The sequence below is a fragment of the Abramis brama genome (genome assembly GCF_963993115.1).
Source record: "Abramis brama genome assembly, chromosome: 12".
NCBI lineage: Eukaryota > Metazoa > Chordata > Actinopteri > Cypriniformes > Leuciscidae > Abramis > Abramis brama.
This window is the reverse complement of record NC_139974.1, coordinates 21313648-21336257: the sequence shown is the minus strand read 5'-3', so window position 1 is coordinate 21336257 and position 22610 is coordinate 21313648. Positions and strand designations below refer to the sequence as shown.

Here is a 22610-nt window from a genome sequence, read left to right as displayed (position 1 = left end):
TCTTAGCGACTGATTGATATACTTAGTAACTAAGAAGACCTTCAGAGATAAAACCCTGATTTACAAGTAGGTTTAGGAAAAAATCTAACATTCCTAAATAGACTTGAAATAATTTACAGGTTGTAATTTAATTGCCCACAAGTGAAGTAATAAATAAAATGTTGACATCTGTGACGTCGGCTGTGCATGTGCTTATGGTGTATGGGTGTGTTTCAGGTGCCATTTGGGGAGCATAGTCGATACACTTGACACTTGTTGGACTCGAGTTAAATGTCACTGGAAGGGTTTGTGGTGGAGCACTGCTTTGGTGATGTCTTGCTTCGGCGTATGTCTCAGGCATGGAGTTTGACCGTTTGAGCAATGCTGATTGCCCAGCCCTAACATGGTTCTTTGTGAATATTATATTTTTGTGCATTTCTTTGCGTTCTAATTGATGTGACTGCTCTCCCTTTTTGTTGCAGCCTGAGAGCCGGTTTGTAACAACATCCAAATTTAAAAGATGGATAAAAGTTAAAGGTACAATATGTAGTTTTTTTGCTTTAAAAATAGCAAAAATCACTATATCTATGTTATATATTTTTTTTAGTTGTGTACTTACATTATCCAACAACTTTCAAACCAGGAGAAATTTGTAATTTAATTCGAAGACACGGACCGTTTCTTTATTTCCGTTTTGTCACCGTCAATGGCGTCATATCCCTGTTCTCCCTGGTTTCCGCTCGTACTGCCATAGTAACCAGAGCCCAAGGCGACAGACGTGGACAACTGTGTAGTTCGTAATGTCTATCTGCACGCTGTTGTTGTTTCATTCAAACCTTATGGACCATGGCATGCAGACTTTGGATAAAAAAGGAGAACTAAAATGAGAATCAATATCAGCGTGGTGTTTTCGAGATGCCGAGAGCTCCACGTCCGAGACTTCGACCGCTCCTACATGTACTTTATTAAACAGGTGAGCACATTTACATAAAACTAATCAATGTTATATAGTTCAACAATGATAAAATGTTAGAATATGATCTGTATGTTATTCCAATGGTGATCTAGCTTACTGCTAGTCTCATACAGACAAACTAACACATAGCATAACATAAATTTCAACACATTCAAATGCAGTTTAGTGTGATAGTGTAATGTTAGACCAAGTGAAACAGTGCTGCGTTACCTCACAAATTTGTCTAATAAACTGACCTGTGAGTAGTAATTCTGCACTTGCGTGTAGTTTGGCAGAATGAAATGTCCATATTCCTTTTATATCCGCGGGACTCGCGTCGCGTGTGGAGCTGATAGCTGTCTCTTAGCAATCCCGACCTGCTTCATATCACAGTCATGATAAAAACATCGATGTATTTACTCATCCATAAACATTATCAGATCGGTCGGCTTGACGTTGACAAGATCCATCATTCTTAGCAAATGTTGCGTAATCAAACTACGCCTTTGTTATTGTAAGAGGTTAGCGACCCCTAGCGGCGAAAAAATTACATATTGTACGTTTAATTTATTAAAAACAATGGTATATTGACCTACTCTGCCATTCAAAAGTTTGTGGTGTGTGCAAGGCTGCATTTATTTGATTAAAAGTGCAGTAAAATCAGTATATGTATTAAATACTACAATTTAAAATAACTAATAATTAAATTATTCCTGTGATGGCAAGGCTGAATTTGTCTTTAGTCTTTATTGTCACACGATCCTTCAGCCATCATATGCTGATTTTTGTGCTCAATGTTGAAAACAGTTGTGCTTAACATTGTTGTGGAAACAATGATTTAGGATTTTTTGAATAGCAAACCTTAATTTTCAGCAGTCATTACTCTAGCCTACTAAGAAAGCCTTGCACAATATAAACCTTAATAAATTCTTCTAAAGTGCTGATTTGATAAGATACGTATTAGCACAGTTGAAAATGATTGTACAGCTTGATGAAGAGTGAAAACTAACAAACTTTTACTAGGAAAAATGTAAGAACTATCAATCAGTCGACAGAAGGCATGTAGTAGATTTTGTATTACAGGTTTTTCATCAAAGTTTTGATCATGGTAATTTAGAGGCCCTATAAATTCCTATATCAACTATGATACATTTATAGGGTTAAAATGGCAAAAACATAGCCTCTTGATCTTTTGAGAGATGAAAGCTTTATACTGTTTTTAAAGAAGAAAACAAACCAAACAGCAATAGGAGAGAACAGCCTAGATAGAGCCAATCCCATAGAAGTGCTACAGAAAACAGGATGAAACTTATTAGATTTTTTTTTTTTTTTTTATTAATTCAGAAAATTTAAATTTACACTGTATACTTGCAATAGAAAATTTCATTTGACTCTACTTCCTTAAATTCAAATGATAATTCTGAATCCGGTTTACTACCTCGTTTTAAATTCAGGAACTGAATTGTAATTTAAAAGGCATTCTCAAGTCAGTTGTAATTTTCAGTACTTTTCCAAATATCATACATAGATAATCACATTAGTGCATCAGTGAATTGTATTTAAGTATTTTTGCAGAAAATGTTGAACTGAACAAACTTCTACTTCCATTCAAAAGTTTAGGTTATGTAAGATTTTTTTTTTTTTTTTTAAGAAAACAATACTTTTTTACTTTCAGCAAGGTCACATTTTTTTTGCATTTTATTTAACCAGGAAATAAACTTTTTCAAAAGTGTCCTAGCCAAGATGAGAATAGCTACAGAAGTTCTCACAATATTACAATAACGAAACAGCACAATACCAATACATATTTCAAAACATTTGCAATTTGGTTCATTCTATACAGCTCACAGATCGAAGATTTAAAAGTAGGCTTACTCGTGGACACCAAAGTGACACAAGGAACACCTCGGTTACGATGCTGCGTCGAGATTGGCGCTATTGGAACGCTCTGCGTAATTGCGTCGTGAAGCACGCGAGGCAAAACTTTACTTCACTTTTTTTTCCCTGTGGTACAAATTGAATTTGTCATTAACATGTAATTAAGTGTTAATACTCTGTCAAATAATTTTATAACAGTGTCATGAATATTTTTCTTGACCTCAACTACAGTGATACAAATTTAATTTGTCATTAAAATGTCATTAAGTGTTAATACTGTCAAATTATTTTATAACTAATACTGGAATACTGGAAGAAAAAAGTGGTCATAAATATATTCATGACACAGTTATAATGGCCTCATGACAGCCAATGTCAAAACAAACCACGTGACAGTTTAATGTAATGTTAACCCATAAAGCTAAGTAGTTTCTTAAGTTTGATAATTAATCTGCTATGTCATGTTTGTGATACATTTATGACAGGTTATGATGTATTGGTTGATGTCAAATTGTCATGACAAAGACATTGACAGGTTATGATGTATTGGTTTATGTCAAGTTGTCATAAAGACATCTCAAACAATGTCATATTTGCATAAAAATGTCATAATTGAGCGAATGACACTTAATGACAGTTGTCATAAACATGCATAAAAACTCCTTCATATTCATGACATGTTTCATGTCATGATTATGAAGGTGTCATGTCAGTCTTATGCACACACCTTCAAGTAAAGTTTTACCGCACGAGAAATCAGTCCAATGGCGTATAGGCGGGTGACGTCATGGCATGAAGCTATAAAGCGCACCCAGACCAAACATTGTCAGCTTCTGATAGGCCGAAGCAAGTCGATCACAGGCATGTGGGAAGTATGGTCTCTCTTCTGGGAACCGAGGTCACAATCGTAACCGAGGCGTTCCCTTTCAACGCCTCGAGTTGCGTCGAGATAGACGCTATGGGAACGTCAATACCAATGCTGCCATAGTGACCAGTACCTGTCTAGTGTGAAATCAGGCGAGCACAACAAAGAGAGAAATCACCTAGGATCCAGGGATAAAGCCCAAATATAGGTTGTAAACCTGACAAATGTGTGCGGAAAGGAGCAGCCCGCCGCATCACACACCTCTTGTAGGAATACCCATGTTATAAGGCTTACAAAGCCGACATACTCCTGATCCGACGCACCACGGAGGAAACACCAACGGTTTCTCCCCAAAGACACCACCCAAAGATGCGTGGTAAGCAGGCTAGGCCTCCACATAAACCTTTAGAGTGGAGGGGGATAACCCTGTGGAGAATCGATCGTGCAGAAATTCCAGCACTGTACCAACCGGGCAGTTAACTGGATCCAAGTGATGATTCCCGCCAGTTCCTTGTGCAGGGATTTCTAGAGTAAGCTTGGAACTCCCAGCACAGGACCCTGGGACATGAACCAAGGCTTCTTCCACATAACCAAAGTACGAAGCACCTGCGTGTAACCTTGATCATGCAGAATGGCTTGCCCCTCAGGGAAACCACTTGGTCTTGATGCAGCTGCCATCAGACCTAACAGTCTCGAAACTGTTTGACAGTGAGTGACTGGCCTAGCCTTATCTTGCTCACAGCTGTAAGGATCGAACCAATACGAGCAGGAAAAATGTGTGTCTGCATTGTCATCGAATCCCACACCACACCTGAAAAAGTGGTCCTCTGTCATGGAGAAAGCACACTTTTCTCAGCGTTCAACCTAAACCCCCATACTTTCATATAGGGAGGAAGACATCTCAATGCCAAAACCCCCATCTGCTCCACATTGAGCCAAAATACGGGGTGACATGACTAGGCCGAAAGGAAGAACACAATACTGGTATACTTTGGCCCGAAAGCAACCTGTCACGATTCGCCCCAGTGCAGAGATTTGGACACAACCCTGCATCCTTCCTAGGAACGATAAAATACTGGCTGTAAACCCGGACTCTCTGTCAGGGGAATGGACAGGTTCTATGGCCCCCTTCCCCAGCAAAGCCTTTACCACTTGTTCCATAGTCTTAGCCTCAGACGTCACGGACCCTTGGCTGAATGTCTGATGCATATGGCACACTTTTCTGGAAACACTTCAGGAGTTTCTAAGTCGTCATCTGATTGGTTGAATTCTACAGGATGTCTGGGAGACGTTTGTGTTGTTCTTTAACGGTCCGCCTAGTAACAAATGTCGTGACGCCAAAGCCCCTCGTGGAAGAAGAACGCCGTTGTGTTTACAACTGTGACAATGAGCACTTATCTGGACCAACTAAATGCTGGTTTTTCAAAAGTATGTGAAGTTTGTGGCACCATTGTTGCAGTAAACTTGCTCAACGTTCTTGGATGAATTATTTATAGATGAACGCCGGTCTGTTATTGCAGGGATATTGACATTATATTTTCACACCCCTAAACATGACGCGGAACAATACGAACTGTGATTGGTTGCGTTACATGTCAGTCAAACGTACTCTTGGGTGGTCCTTGGCCAAGAAAAGCTGCAACAGAGTCCAGACCTTCTGCCTTCAGTCTAAGGGTGTGGCTACGCGAGAATACTTGTTCCATAACTCGAGCCTGCTCGGAGACTACCACTGTGGACAGGACACAGTTTTTTTTTTTTTTCTTTTTTTTTTTTTTTTTTTTCTCAAATTAAATGCAGCCAAAGATCAACCAGACAAGTAAAAACGGTCTGGATGTGCCATGATTCCTGTCTTGTGTTCCCCTTGTCTTGTGTGGACTTTTATTTTCTGTTCTGTGCCATGTTTTGTAGTCCTTTGTAGTTTTTCTTGTTTATTAGTCTTCCTAGGTGTTTCTAATTAGCCACCCCCCCTTGTTATCTTGTTTAGCATGTTTGTCCCTGTGTATTTATAGCCCTTGTGTTTCACTTGTTACTTTGTCAGTTGTTGTACGTGTAATGGTTGCCTCTGTCTCTGTGATTCCCCTGGTTTTGTTCCTTTGTTCTTCGAGTTCTGTGTTCCCTGTTTTGTGTTACTTTATTAAATCACCCTGCATTTAGATCCTCGTCTTTGTCTGCATTTCTCAGCTATGTTACAGAACATCTGACCAAAATATGAATCTAGCAGGAAGTAATCAAGATCCTGTGAAAGTGCTTTGCAACATTTTTCAGGACGGCCAGTCTATCGAAAGGTATAGCACCATTAGATGACTCCAAGCTTATGGACATTTTTGGAGCGGGCTGGATGAGAACATCGCCCAAATAATGCTGGAGGATTATACTGGCTGGACCCTGGCCCAATATATAAATATGGCTCTGCGGTTGTGTGGATCGCATTCATGTTATGACCCTATGGTTTGTATTTTGTTATATCTCTGTTGTTTTGTGAGTCTCTGTGTGTGTCTGTCTAGGAACGCCATCTGATTGGTTCCTCCAAGCTGATTGATGCCTTGTCCTGATTGGTGCAGAGTACTTTAAAATACACGTCATCACTTCCTCTACAGAGAGATCTTGTGTTTGAACAGAGAGAATTTGTGATTTTGAGAGTGTTAAGAGTATTTTCAGAGTGTTAAGAGTATTTTCAGAGTTTGAGAGTGTTAAGAGTATTTTGAGAGTGTTAAGAGTATTTTCAGAGTGTTAAGAGTATTTTCAGAGTGTTACGAGTATTTGAGACTGTGAGTATTGTTTGTTTGTTTGAATTGAAAGATGTTTGTATCTGAATATCTTTGTTGGTATATTTGACCCTTTGCCTGTTTCTGACACTGATTTTGACTGCCCTTTTCAGTTTGTTTGCCTGATTGTAAATATATTGTAAATACTGATTTTTTGGGGGGGAAAGTAGGGAGTCTGATGCCATTTTTGTTTATTGTAAACTGTTTGATCTCTGTTTTTGGTTAGGGAGTCAGGTTTACAGATTGTATTCTTCTTTTCTTTTCTTTTGGGTTAGGGTTTAGGAAAGAGGTTTAAAGACAAGGTTGTTTTGTTTGTTATTTTGGCCTAGTCAGCTCCTGAATCAAAAGTCCCAAATTAAGTAAATAAATTGACCTTTGTTCAAATACCCTGCATATTTCTGAGTCTTTCATGTTGCACCCTTTTCCCCTAGACGGGGTGTAACATTCACCCTTAACTTTTTTTTGGGGGGCGGCTATACAGCCGAAGCTCCGTTGGCCATGGAGCGTGGCCCACCTCAGACCGCATCATCAGCCAGCACAATTGCGTCCACTGGACCCGTCCGAGGGTGGAGAGGACTGGTGTCCAAGCTGGCCGATCTGCCACTGACATCTGCCCGAGCAGCCGATATCCAAGATTTTCACTGGTCTCAGCAGTCTCAACTCCCCAGGCCGCCATGCCAGAATCTCGTTCCGCCGAGACCACCGAGCCAGAGACTGTTCACGTCACGTCTGCCGAGCCAGAGACTGTTCACGTCACGTCTGTCGAGCCAGAGACTGTTCACGTCACGTCTGTCGATCCAGAGACTGTTCACGTCACGTCTGCTGAGCCAGAGACTGTTCATGTCACGTCTGCCGATCCAGAGACTGTTCATGTCACGTCTGCCGATCCAGAGACTGTTCACATCACGTCTGCCGAGCCAGTGTCTCCGGACAAGATGGCTGCGCCGACCCAGTGTCTCCGGACAAGATGGCCGCCACCGAGCCAGTGTCTCCGGACAAGATGGCTGCGCCAACCCAGTGTCTCCGGACAAGATGGCCGCCGCCGAGCCAGTGTCTCTGGACAAGATGGCCTCCGCCGACCAGTGTCTCCGGACAAGATGGCCGCCGCCGAGCCAGCGTCTCTGGACAAGATGGCCACCGCCATGTAGCCTGAGCCCTCAGCAGAGATGGCCGCCACCACGCCTGAACCTGAGCCCTCAGTAAAGATGGCCGCCGCCACGCTGCCTGTTCCTGAGCCGGTGTCTGTTCCTGTTCCTGAGCCGGTGCTTTTAGATCCATTTAGATCCTCGTCTTCACCTGCATTTCTCAGCTACGTTACAGGATGAAAGGCTGAATATAGTGTATTAATACAGACATCAAAATCAGATGAGTATTTAACATTTATTTCCTCAAAATTAAATACAGCGAAAAACCAACCAGACCAAAAAAAAAAGATTTCCTCAAAATTAAATACAGCAAAAAAACAACCAGACAAAAAACTCAGTCTGGATGAAAGGCTGAATATAGTATTTTTAAACAGACATCTAACTTCCAAAGCCACAATTCCTCAAAATGAAATGCAGCCAAGAAACAAGCAGACAAGAATACATGGTCTGAATGATAGACTGAATATTCATGTTATAATCTAAGTCACAAAAAGAACCATAAATAATAGTCTGCAAACACACATAATTAGTTTGCACACAATCATAGGAAAAAGAGAGAAAGAGAAATTCCAGTCTGCTCAGTCACTTACGCATGTATTGCGGACTCGTAATCTACGTGTTGCCTCGGCAAATGTGTGATCCGAGCCTCTAGATTCTTATTGCAGACCCATAACCTACGGGCTGCCTCTGCAAACGCGAGATCCGAGCCACTACCCAGCAAACACATTTACGTTGTGGCAACGTCTCTGGCACGTTGCATCTCTGCTATGGCAACGTCGCAGTCTACGTGCTCGCAACATTGTAACAACGTAGAATTGTAAGACGTGACAGGGCTGTAGCAACGTTGTTGCGCGACATTCAGCAACTGATAGATGACGTTCTGACAATATTTTTATATGGTGTATTTTGTTAGATAATTATATACTTTTTATCGTTTATTGTTTATCTATATTATTATTATTTAATGGGGCTATCAACACCTGCAAGTGTAGCCTACACTTTGAAGAGTAAAAATGACAGAAGGTTTCGTTAATTCAACTTTATTAAAACTGCATATAATCAAATTGCACTTCCAAAAGTCATACATTTGTGAAAAAAAGAGAGAAAAAAGAAAAACGAATATACAAATTTATTTTAAGTATAATAAATAAAACATAAAAAGCAAAGGCAGATCAGAAAATTTAATGAACAAAACCGGGTCTGTATGGTGGACAGTAGCCGAAAACAGGTGTCACCGGGGAAACATCCACAAATCCAGAGGAGCAAAGAAACGAATGAGACTAAATAGCGGAAAAATCAAACGAAAAACTAAACAGTGCGAGCGATGCTACATTAATCACATTAGAAATTAAAGTTGTAGGTTGTGTTTGATAGCTGAGGTAGGCTAAACGCAATACTCACGTATCCTTGCTCGATGATGAATGAGAACACAATGAGCCCAACAACAGGTGGTTGGAATTTAAAAGGCTGATTTTCCCGCTTCAGGGCAGTGACGAGTACATAATGTAGTCCAGTGGTTGTCAAGACACCGTTGGCACAACCTTAAGCAATGGCCCTGAACGGTGGTTTAATGTCAACATTGTGACAACGCTGTAACAACCTTCACTACACAACGTAGTTATAGCAACCTTTTGGCCATGTTGTTAAAACATTGTTAGAAGGTTGGCTAAGCAAACCTCAGAAACCTTGGTTGTGCCAATGTTCTGTGTTTGCTGGGTAGATTCTTATTGCAGCACCGCAATATACGCGCTGCCTCGGCGTATGCGAGATCCAAGCCAAAGCATCTTTATTGACTTTCTTCCCTTGAGAAGAAAGCCAACAGGAGCAGATATAAAAATCTCGATAGTGCATATTTTACACATCAGGAATTTATGAATGAACACGGTCAGCTCTATTAAAAGGGGGCTGACCGTGTTCATTCATAAATTCCTGATAAATTCATAAATTCCTGCACGCTCCACTCCCAAACAAACAACACATAAATTGCGTGTTTCTCAACTCGTAATGAAGCGAGGGCAAGGAGGAACACATGATCAAAAATGATGTTTGCTCGCCATTATACTCCTGTCTAGATGACAAACAACAATAAATAGACAGAGACAATTTCAAACAGAGCGCTTGCTGAAGGCACAGAAGCTGACAATGTTTGTCGATGTATAGCTTCCAACCATGACTTCACCTGCCTATGTGCCATTGCACTGATTTTACAAGTTTTTCACGCAGAGCGTTTCCATATTGTCAATCTCGACGCAGCGCGAGTTCCCTTGAAAAGGAAGCTTGTTTTCCAAATTCAGTTTGTACAAATGGAACCGCAAGGGCATACAATTTCTGTGAATGTAGAGAATATACCTCAGCAATTTTCTGTTAATTAAGGGAACAAAAATATGATGGCAATATACCAAAAATAGAATTGTAAATGAACAGGTACCAATGCTTTAGTTTGCGTGTCGATAATGAGGACCAACGTACTACAGTAGAGGGTATTACTACTATTACAGTAGAGTACTACTATTATAGTACTCTGTAAAGTGTTAACCGATAATAAAATCACTGCTTGTTTCTTTTAATTTGGAATAAAAAAACACGACTTTAGTTTTATTTATATTCAAGTAGCTAAGCCTTTTTTTTGCACAACAATGAAAGGAGACTGTAATAAAGACCCTGCTTGATGTAATTTGGGTGCACTACAAAAACAATAAAAACAAATCACTGTGTCACCAGCATAAAATGAAAGCTAGCATTCCAGGTGTTAAAATTAAGATGATTAATAGGTAATAAAAAGTAGAGAACAGATGCCTGAGGAACACATTTCATAATCTGTAAAAGTGAGGATGAGTGACCTTCCATTTGCACCCATTGTGTCCTGATAATTACATAGTTTTCAAACCAGGATGGTGTTATTAGACAATCCTATCAGATCGAGTCTGATCAACAGTCCTAAAATCAACAGTCCTAAATGCCTTAGATAAATAAATAAAAGTGATGCACAATGATTTCCCCTGTCAAGTGCCTCAATTAAGATAGTTTAAGACCTTAATTGCAGCTGTAGTTGTGCTGTTTTTTGTATGTTTAAAAAAAAAAATTGGACTGATTATGTGATAAAATATTATGTTCAGTTAAATATGAAGACAATATGTTCACTAATAAGAGTTCTAAAAAAATACAGAATTTAGAAATCGGCCTATAGTTATTCATGTTTGTGGGATCTCCTTCTTTTAACACTGGATAATGAGCCTTTGTTATCCCATTGTTAAAAGGAGGCGATCTCACAAATATAAACTTTAAATAAAGTTCCAGAAAGTTTGGAACTTTATTTAAACAAAGCAAAACTGTTTAAAACTAGCAGCTGTTTAAAACTAATTTTAGATCCATATTTAGTTCCTCTATAATCCATATCATTGTTCATATCTATAGTTTTAGGTACCTGAAATAGATATTTCGCAGCAACAAACTGCTTTTTTAAGCAATCAAGCATTTTTCTTTATCTAACATTTTTATGGAAATATCCATTATGAATTAAGCTCTGCAGCCTTTTATGCCCCTGATACATAATCAATATTTTTTTTCAGAACTGCAAAGGCTTATTTGTTGCAAGTTGTTTCATTTAAAAAACAAAAACAAAAAAAAACTATCAGCTTTAACATGGCATTTTTTGAGAGCAGCATTTATAATGAAGTGAGCCTTTCATAAAAATTCTTCCAGGCACATTCCATATCTGGAATCAACAAAATCTTCTCCCAATCAAACCGAACAAGATCATTAACAAAACCTAGTTCAAAAATTTGAGACACTGCCTGGTAATAACACAAGGTTTTGTTCAAAGTAATTTTGCATTTCTAACTATTGCAACAGCACAATGATCACTAATATCATGTGCATAAACAGATGCTACTGAATATCTAGGAGGTACATTTGTAAAGATAAGATAAAAAAGTTATATATCGGGATTTTAATTCAATTGAATTATTGAATAATAATAATAATAATAATAATAATAGTCGTAACAATTACAATAGGGTTTCAGCGCTTTGCGCTGATATGACATTAAAAGGTGTATAAATAACTTGTTTTTTTGTTTTTTAAAGTAACACTGTCCAACCGCGACACCAGCAGGTAAAGTTACAGCGGGAGGCCGCATCTCTCTTGCCTCCCTTGAGCCCATTTAGTTTTAACAGACCCCCTAAAGCGTGTGGTGGGGGTTAATTAAGAATGAATGGGGGAAAGTCATGTGAGAGGAGGCAATGCCTCCATTGCAGTATGATTGGTTATGCTTTGCTATGATTGGTTCACACAATAAATGCCACCTCTTGTTTTTGTGCGAGTTCCGCATCCTCGAATCAGTCTGAATTAATAAATTATGGCATTAATGGGAAGACTAATTAAAAAGTAAATAAACAACTCATCATTACTTTGTCACATCAAAATATAACTTGAACTTGAACTTGAACTGTGAAAACATGATTATTTATTTTTTTCATGTTTACCAAGCTTGATGACAGAGGATTCGAAAATAAGTTTACTTTTAAAAAGCTGAACATCAGTTCGATTAAAATATTGTCTAAATTGTTACTGCCTTGAGTTATTATTTTGGGATAAAATGTAAAAAAACAAAAAACAAAAAAAACATTTCAAACAATTATTCTTGAATTAGGTGTCATAGTTGGTTTTGTTTCATGTCTTTTTTTTTGTAGTTTGGTTCTTGGTTCTTGTCATGTGACCTCCTTGCCCTCATGTGATCATGTCTTGTGCTTCCCTTGTCTTATGTGTCATGTTCTGATTGGTCCTGTATTTAAGCCCTTTTGTTTGCCATGTTACTTTGTCGTGTATTGAAGTACGTATGCTGTTCCATGTTTCCATTTGCCTGGTCTGTTCATAGTCAAGTTTTCTTCATGGTTTGTTTCATGTTTTGGATTTTGTTTATACTTTATGTTTTTGGATCTTTGGACACTGAGAATAAACTGCACTTGGGTTCTTTTCACCATCATCTTCCACGTCAGCAACATTACAGAATACACGACCTACCATGAACCCAGCAGTAGCCCTCCTTTGCCTTGGTCACGGCAAACGCACCATTGAGCATTTGTGTTTTGGGTGTTGTTTTTGTTTTGGGACGTTGGTGCTTCTACTTCAGCAACGTTACATTATGGTTACGAACATTAATTACAATGTTAATGGAAAATACAAAATAGAATTGTGTTTGTTTTCTTTTTTCCTCTTTTTTTTAATAAAGTAATGTTTATTTAACCAGGAAAATGTGACAACAATCAAGCACTTGAGTCCTTAGGGCTACAGCTACATGCCACAAGCTTAATGGCCATGCATAGGATAGCCTTAGACTTCCTGCTAGCTGAGAAAAGAGGCATGTGTGCTCTCATAAATGCACTTGTTGTGCTATACCAATGGAGACTGGGCCAGATGGTAACTTCACCAAGGCAATGAGAAAGTTAAGTGGACTACAGAATGAGTTAAAGGGGTGATAGAACGCAAAACCAAGTTTACCTTAGCATAGTTGAATAACAGCACCTCGTAAAATGGCCATACACAGAATCTCAAAATCCTATGTCACCTCCTTAATATGAAAATCTCAAAACCTTAAACTGCAGCTGTAAAACGTCAACTCAGATGTGACGTAACACTTGGGGGATTTCCTTATTTGGTTCTGGTCTGTACCTTTGTTACGCCCCTAAATTTGCTTACACACAGACTTTCTGGGCCCAGGAATATCAATGGTGGTCGTACAGTCAGACACAGTTTAGCCGCAGTGGCTCGAGAATGACGAGTTCTCGTGGTGGTTAAGGCCGGTGCCTGGAAATGTACTGGGTACAATGGGAATCAAGGTATTTGAAAAATCATTTTCTCCTTCAAAAGAACTGTATTTCTTTAGCTCTTTAGCTGCTGTCAATTTTGATTTCTTGGGGACTGTTTACACCTGGCCACTTCATGCGTTTTCTGTGATCAGATAGCTATCCGATCGTGAAAAGACCAGGTGTAAATGCCCTCTGAAACACATTCGAGACGGATTTGAATCCGATCGCTCAAACCACTTCGGGAGGAGGTCTGGGCCACATTCCAGACGAAACTAGACAAGTCGTCCCCTTGGAATTATAAGGTTCTAGCTGACATTTTTGTCAAAATTGAGTTCTGTGACAACATATTTACATTATCCGACGTCCCTCTTCCTGGTCTGAAAGGGAACGCTGGCGCGCCTTGGCTGCCGCTCCTTTCCCATGTTTCCCATGTTTTCCTGTTTACTGTTACTGTGATTGTCTTCAGTGTCTATTGAGTCACGGTTGTGACTCTTGGAGCTCTGGAAGTTCTGCGTAATGCAGAGCTGCATTTTAATATCTGGACTATTGTTTTTATTTCTGAGTTCTATTCGTCGGGATCATCACTTCTACTGTTTGCCCCGGGACGCAGATGGTATCAAGATTTCGTCCGCTGGGGATTCTCTCATCATGGCTCTAAGGTACACTGCTTCTAATCTGCTGAATGTAAAGAGGAGTTATCGTTTATCTAATGGCGCTTATGAACTTTGCCGTCATTTTGGAATTTTGCGACCTCCACGCTATATATATCGGGCGTCAAGACGTGGGTTTAATTCTGAGAACTATTTCATAGCTGTGAAACGCCCACATCAGCTGTAAACAAAGCGCGTCGCGACTCCTCGCGAGTGAGACATTATAGCCTACCTTATGGAGAAAAGATTCCTCAGAACAGTGCTGATGAGGAGCAATATCTCCTGAAATGAGGAGCAGATTCCGCTGAGGAGTGAGGTAGGCTGTTTTCTTTTCTCACGTGTGGAATAACGTTATGGAATAACGTTAGTGTAGGCCTATGTAAACCGCAAAAAGATGAATGGCATTTCTATAATATGACTCGCCTTTCTGTGAGATGAATGAAGGGGACATATTTGTAAAGACTGTTTAGCCTAAATATGAATCGCGCGTCTGTGTGTGAAAGAATAAACTGCTTTGCTATAGCCTACTGAGATGAGTAAAAATCGACTGGAATATGTTGAAATAAAATGTATTTGTATAAGCAACGTATTAAACTGCAAAAAAAATACTATATTTTTGTCAAAAATAAATTCATAGACTAAGATGTTAGATGTTCCAATGTTGGCTATATTCAAACTAATGAATACATATGATAAAATGTAGGCCTATAATCTTTTTTTTTTTTTTTTTTTTTACAAAGAAAGAGTACACTTGAAATATTGTTGAAATTGTAATTATTGTTGTAATTGTAACATTTTTAATAAAATAGCAAAACATATTTACAAGAGAGATGTAAGCGAAATCTTAAATGGTCAATATAAGTCTTCTTCTAAATACATATTTTGTCCTTGCATTGTGGCTCAGTCAGTTTCACACCTGAGTGAATGGCTAATTATGCAGAGTGGGTGGGACATTCATAATCTAAGGTGTAAACTACTCCTCCCCCTCGCATATTGGCTTTCCAAGCAAAACCTGTTTTACACCATTTAAATCAATGTATTTTTTTTTTGTGAACGATAAAGCAAGACTATTTTTACATCATTTTGAAGCTAGAACTCAAAGGGACAACATCCATTAGTCAAAAGTCTTGTGGACACATATTTAATATGTGTTTTGTGGTCTTAATTCAGCAACTTTCATTTTAATTTTTTTCCAATAACCACGCATAAACATTATTCTCTTAAAAATACAAACATCTACATACACGTTGCTCGCATATTATGGTAGCCCTGTTTGTGCTATATAGAGTGAATTTAAACCTTTGCCATTAACATGTTTATAAATAACTGAAAAAAGCACAAATGTCAAGGCATGTCAGAACATCTCAAGGACCCCAAAAACAGCTTGGTCCCCAGAGGGTTAACAACTTGTCAGCGCTTCAACTTGTAGAGCAACCGTTATTGGCGTCTACAGTACCCTCTCTGATGAAATCGGCACTCTTTAATGCACGTTCTGTGAACAATAAGTCTCTTATTCTATCGGATATTATCGCTGATAAAGAACTCGACCTGGTGTGCCTCACAGAAACGTGGCACAGTCAATCTGATGGACCTCTTTTCAATGAACTTACCCCCACTGGTTATGGTCTATTTGATTCCCCACGAACCTCTGGTAGGGGTGGGGGCATCATTGTATTGTTTAATCAACATTTAAAAATAAGTCAAGTGGCTACACCGCAGTTTTATTCTTTCGAATGTTTGGCTCTGAGTGTCACTGCACCAGTCACTACTGTCATTGTAACAGTCTACAGGCCTCCTAAGACAAATCATCTCTTTTTATCTGAATTTGCTGATTTGGTGTCGATGTGCCTTAAGTTTGAGAGAACACTTATCCTTGGGGACTTTAACATCCATGTTGACAAAAAAGACTCTGTAATGACAAAGGACTTCCTGTCTCTGTTGGACTGTTTTGATCTGAACCAGCTTGTGGACTTCCCTACTCATAATAAGGGTCACACTTTAGATCTAGTTATTACCAGTGATTCGTTTGTGTCACAGCCTTCCTCTGTAGATTTCGGGTTGTCTGACCACTTGGCTATCTTTTTTAATATGGACATGTCACTTCAAAAAGTCCCATCTGCTCGAACGGTAAATTATCGGAAATGGAAATCAATTGATCCCCTGGATTTCTCTGCCTTTATGGATTACACCTTAAGTTGTCTTTCTCTATCTGACCCCCTGGACGACAGAGTTTCTTTGTTAAATTCTGCTCTCCTGTCTGGGCTGGACTCTTTTGCGCCTATGAAATCTCGATCTGTGTCATATGACCGCTCTGCTCCGTGGTATAATGAAGAGCTGCGTTCTAAGAAGGCAGTGTGTCGTAAGATGGAACGTAGGTGGCGTCTCTCTGGTCTGAATGTACATCACCAAGCTTGGAAGGACCATTTAAACGAATATAAGGCAGAGATTGCTTCCTTTAGGTCCCAGTATTTTTCCCAGATAATTGTTAATAACCAAAGTAATCCCAGACAGTTGTTTCAAGTCATTAACAGACTGCTTAATGGATACAGTTCATGCAATAAACCCATTGCAGTGAATCTCTGTGATGGGTTTCTTGATTTTTTCAGCTCTAAGATCGATAAGGTGCGAAGTTGTATGAATATCACTTCTGTTTCAGTTGGTTCTGCTCTCAGTAGTTCTCATTTTTCTGGCACACTTTTCCCAAATTTCTCCACACTTGATTTGATATCTCTGGGTAAAGAAGTTTCACTAATGAAGGCTGCCACCTCCATAGTTGATCCTGTTCCTACTAGCTTGCTTAAAGCATGCTTTCCCTCGGTTAGCTCTGTTGTTTTGAGTATTATTAATGACTCACTGCGCTCTGGTCTGGTACCAGCTGCTTTTAAAATTGCTGCCGTTACTCCTGTACCAAAAAAGACAAATGCCGATTTGGACAATTTCAATAATTACCGTCCCATCTCTAATCTCCCCTTCTTAGCCAAAATTCTCGAGCGAATTGTGGCTTCCCAACTGTATACTCATCTTGCACAAAACAATTTGTTTGAGCCCCTTCAATCTGGCTTTCGCAAATATCACAGCACTGAAACAGCATTAGTGAAGGTTACTAATGATTTGTTAATTGCTGCGGACTCTGGCTGCCTGTCAATTCTGATTCTTCTTGACCTCAGTGCGGCTTTTGACACTGTTGATCATTCGATTTTACTCACTCGTATGGAATCTGTGTTTGGCATCACTGAGACGGCATTAAATTAAGACATTAAATCCTACCTAACAGACCGTAGGCAGTTTGTTGCCATGGGTGGACACAAGTCCAAAATTGGCTCAGTCAAATTTGGTGTTCCTCAGGGATCGACTCTGAGTCCTTTACTTTTTAACATGTATATTTTTCCTCTTGGTCAGCTCCTTAGATCTCTTGGACTTAAATTTCACTTGTATGCAGATGACACCCAAATTTACATCCACTCAAAACCTGGTGATCAAACAACAGCGGCTGTTGTTTTTCTGGAACATTGCATTTCTGAGATAAAAATTTGGATGAATCAAAATTTTCTTTGCCTTAATAGTGATAAAACAGAGATTATGATCATTGGTTCTACTCACAAGTTACGTAAAGCCGGATCTTTAAAGTTTAATGTTGATGGCTCTGATGTGGAATTCCGAACAAAATTAAGAAACTTGGGGGTGATCTTTGACGCTCATTTAACATTTGACCCTCATGTCCAGAACACTGTTAAAGCGTCATTTTTTCATCTCAGAAATATTGCAAGATTGCGCCCCATGTTATCATTTACTGTGGCAGAAAAATTGACCAATACATTCGTTTTCTCTCGTATTGATTATTGCAACGGTTTACTAGCAGGAGTCTCGAATACGACCCTAAATAAATTGCAATATGTCCAAAATTCAGCTGCTAGAATCCTGACAGGAACCAGGACTCGAGAGCACATCACCCCTATTTTGGAATCCCTTCACTGGCTCCCTGTCAGGTTTCGAATAGATTTTAAAATACTCATGCTTGCCTATAAGGCCTTGCACGGCCTAGCACCCCAGTATCTTTCTGAACTTTTAAGTGTTTATACTCCAAGGCGTTGATCTCCGTTCCTCCGACTCTGGCCTTCTGACTGTTCCCTCAACTCGCTTGCGCTCTATGGGTGACCGGGCTTTTTCTTCCCTTGCTCCAAAACTCTGGAACTCTATTCCATATGAGATTAGGCATGCTGAATCTTTTAGTGCTTTTAAATCCTTGCTTAAAACTCATTTTTTTAGACTTGCTTTTATGTGATTTAGCAGTGTATTGGTTGATTGTATATTTTGTATTCTGTATGTTAGTTGCATGTTGAGTTTTTTTTTTTTCTTTTTTTTTTTTTTCTTCACTTGTTATCCACCGATTAACATTTTACCCTCTCATTGTATCCTTGTCTGTGTAAAGCGCTTTGAGAAGTAACATTTAAAGGCGCTATATAAAATAAAGTTTATTATTATTATTATTATTATTATTATTATGTGATGTGTTTTTTTTAAGTTGTGTACATTTTTGGACTTTTTATTGAAAAAACAAAAAGGTTCTATCTACAAAGTCGAACTCTAACTTGGCTCTATAAGGTTCTATCTGCGTGAGCCAATCAGCACTTCGAATGCACAGAAGAGGACCAATCAGGATCAACTTTATACGTCGTGTCGCCGGCTTTTTCCTTGAAGACAGGAAAGATCGCAGACACACAATATCTGTGAGGATTATGGCACGCAACGTTTTTAAGAAACCTCAAGATCGACAATTTTATTGAAGATCTTGTCAAGGACAGCAGCCCGAATTCCAGGCAAGTTCAGTCTTTTTTTGTTTTGTTTTAGGTCTTGCTGAGGAGATTGTTTTCATAGTTAGACACCACACTTACGTTAGCCAGCAGCGCTAGCTTCATAGTTCCTGATATTAAGAGGCAAGCACTAAGATAAAAAAAAAAAACTACAGAAAAAACAAACGAACCTACCAAAATAGTGCGGTTACAGTAAGTTATGATCGTTATGTGAAAATGTGAAAGATCGTTAAAGCAGTTACCTCAGTATTAAAATGATTTCAGAATTATTGTAGCCTGTAGCTACTCAATGGTATACCATGCTAAAAAAATATTTATTTTTTTTGTCTATTTTTGTAATGAACCTGACATATCCAGGAGGGGAAAAAGTAATGCTAAAAACAACAGCAGGAGAACGAGAAAGAGAGCACCAGGCAAAGAAAATATGAAAAAAGCATCATCAGAGAATGGGAGAGAAACTGAGGCAGAAGAGGGAAGGAGCAATGTTGTAAAGGAGCAATGTAAAATCAGACTTTTAGAGACAGAGGGAGAAACAAGCAGTCCAGTAATACCAAGACAGAGAACAACAGAGAGAGGAAAGGTAAGAATCAGTCAGTCAGTCAGAATTGGTTAGTTTTGAGCTACAGAGGTAGTGAGCTAATAATAAAAAACTTTTCTGAATTTATTGCATGCCTATTTATACATTGTGTATTTAAATATTATGATTAAATATGTATTTTTTCAAATGTATTTTTTTCTCCAGGCAGGTGACAAGGTAGATGCAGCAGGGCCTAGGGTCTTACCAGACAAACCAGTGGAGCCAGTGACCGAGCCAGTGAACGCACCAGTGACCGCACCAGTGGAGCCAGTGACCGAGCCAGTGACCGCACCAGTGACCGCACCAGTGGAGCCAGTGACCGAGCCAGTGACCGCACCTACCAGTTTACAAATTAAAGAGCTGGGGGCTACTCAGAAAAGAAGAAACAGGAGACGCGTTTCAAATCCTTCAACATGGAAAGCATGTACCCGCAAGAAACTTTATCAGGAGGGCAAGGAACATGTCAACTCTGCAAATAAAAAGGCTTCTGCCAAACAAGTGAGAACTTTGAAGAACTGTAGTATGTCATGTAAATACAAATGTGCAAAGAAAGTAACCCCAGCTGAAAGGGAGAAATGCTTTACACAGTTCTACCAGTTGAGTCAAAACAGGAAATATGACTTTATAGACATGACTACAGACTGCACAGAAAAAGAAAGACAAACCTGTGATGAACCACACAGAAAGCGTACCTACTCATTTAAGTACTATCTAAACGTAGAGGGTGAAAAGGTGAGAGTATGTAAGCAGTTTTATCTGGGCACACTTGCCATCAGCCAGAAACCTGTGTATAATACACACGAAGAAAAATCAGACGACTAGCATGCCAAAATCAGATTCAAGGGGAAAGCATGCAAAAAAATGCATAGATGAAAATCAGAAAGAGCAGGTAAAGGCACACATCAGTTCATTTCCTGTTGTTGAGTCACATTACTGTCGTGCTAGCACAGAAAGACAGTACCTTGAACCGGTACTCAACGTTTCAAGGATGTATGATCTCTACAGACTTAAATGCAATGAGGATGGAAATACACCTGTGAAAGAATCTTATTACCGATTCATATTCAACACAGTGTTCAACCTTAGCTTTCACACCCGTAAAAAGGATCGGTGTGATCAGTGTGAAGCATATGAGACTGCCGTAAAGCAAAACATGGTAGGCCAAAGTGATGAATACCATCAAACAAAGCATATAGCTGACAAGACGGCAATGCGCCAAGAGCGCCAAAAAGACAGAGAGGATAAAGATACTCTAACAGTCTGTTTTGACCTACAGAATGTTATTTCATGTCCACGTGCCGAAATTAGCTCTTTTTTCTACAAGCGGAAACTTAACTTGTATAATCTTACTGCTCACTGTTCGCAGACTAAAAAAGGCTACTGTGCTTTGTGGACAGAGGCAATGTCAGGTAGGGGAGGAAATTATATTGCAAGTGCACTAATGAAAATATTAGAACGCGTTGTACGTGATCATCCACATGCCACTGAGATGATTACATGGAGTGATAGCTGTGTGCCTCAGAACAGAAATTCCATAATAGCCTTTGCTATGGCAGATTTCCTGACAAGGCATCCTCAAATTAAAAAGATAACAATGAAATACTCTACTCCAGGCCACTCAGGAGGTAGACAATATGCACAGCCATATTGAAAAGGCAATGTCAGTGTCTGAATTCTATTCACCACTGTCTTTCTTGCGCATTTTACTGAAGGTGAACAGGAACAACCCATATGAAATCATACAGATGAAGAGAATAGATTTCTATGACTTTCAGGCATGGTCCAAGCTATTTCTGTACAAACAGGTTCCATTTTCTGAAGTGTCACAGCTTGTGTTTGATCAGTGTCCATATACTCTTCATTACACAAAATCACATGCAGAGCCAAGAGTTAAAGTAGACATAAGAGGACCAAGCAAACACACGAGAAGCCTGGCACCTACATCCATCTTACCCAAACCAAGGGTACTCTCCAAACAGAGCATCATCTCAGAGGCGAAGATGAGTGACATTAAAGGGACACTCCACCCATTTGCACTAAGCTTTGCATTGTTAGAAACCCAGTCATACTATTGAATGGCCGTGCAACACTCTCTCATTTTCCCCTGAGACGGGAGAAATCTGTTATTTACCTCTTACACTTCCTCCCACAATGACGCAAAAATCGTCATTTTGCGTCATTGTCGGAGGAAGTGTAAGAGGGGGGGATTTCTGTTGAGACTACAAGCACTAGTTCCTCATCTCTCCAATCTTTCCCAGGGGCGGGACCCACTCACACTACAGACCTATTACAGATCAGTGGGTGGGACTTTACTCTCTGAAACTGAAAGCAATATCCTCCATCTTGTTTGAAGGTAAGCTAACAGGCGCTGTGGAGACAGATGTAAAGTTATGACAATAGCGGAGGAGAGTACTCAATATGATATAGAAGAAGAGGATTTCGGAAGTCTGATGCTTGAATCAGGTGTTTGTGGCTACCTTTACAAGCCGCATTATAGCGAAGAGCAGCCGAGGCAGAAGACCTGCCTGCCGCGGACGAGGAGCCCAGACTGGCTCGAATTAGGGCGGACTGGTGGCGCCGGTGATCTCACTATGCAACTACGAACACAGAGATAGAGTCCGTCTGCGGCAAAGAATTTCAACGATGACAATTTCGCCTGGACGAAATCTCTGAATCAGACGAGGACACGGACGTTTGTGTTGTGAACTATCCTAGTTTCGCACCGCATATGTTCTGACTGAACATCCCGGTACCATGCAATAATTCACCTTTTCGAAAGAAATAAAAACGAGGAGTAATGCACTAATGAGTTCGCCAACTAACTAGACATTTTGTGTGAAATGAATTTCAAGCTCTGGTGGTAGCTAGCCTTGTAGACGGAAGAGTGATTTCTCTTATATGCAGATATGCGCTGTTCTGGATTAGTGGGAGTGGCTTGCGGAGCTGTGCAATGTGGTGCATTGTGGGAGTTGTTGTCTTTCATACAAATGAAAAAGTTATTTTTTGTCTTTCCTCGGTCACGAAGGCACCAAATTCAAAATTTATTTTACATTTCGACTACATATATGACCCACTTTCAATAAAAAACAATGTTCCTATGGGTGGAATGCCCCTTTAAGTCCATGTTTAAATTCATGCCACTAGCAGATAGAGAGTATTATAAGTCTGTGTTTTAAAA

General features: G+C 39.5%; 2 protein-coding genes across 18 annotated transcripts in view; one reads left to right on the top strand and one right to left on the bottom strand.

Annotated features, from left to right (window-relative positions):
* The window catches only part of thrb (thyroid hormone receptor beta), a 519521-nt gene that overhangs the window by 30925 nt on the left and 465986 nt on the right, over positions 1 to 22610 (bottom strand). The gene's annotated exons all lie outside the window — the stretch shown is intronic.
* Positions 11532 to 22610, top strand: part of LOC311094232 (uncharacterized protein) — a 184497-nt gene continuing 173418 nt past the window's right edge. The window contains exon 1 of the mRNA XM_084132041.1: positions 11532 to 14053. The gene's annotated coding sequence lies outside the window, so the exon portion shown is untranslated. The remainder of the gene's footprint in view (positions 14054 to 22610) is intronic.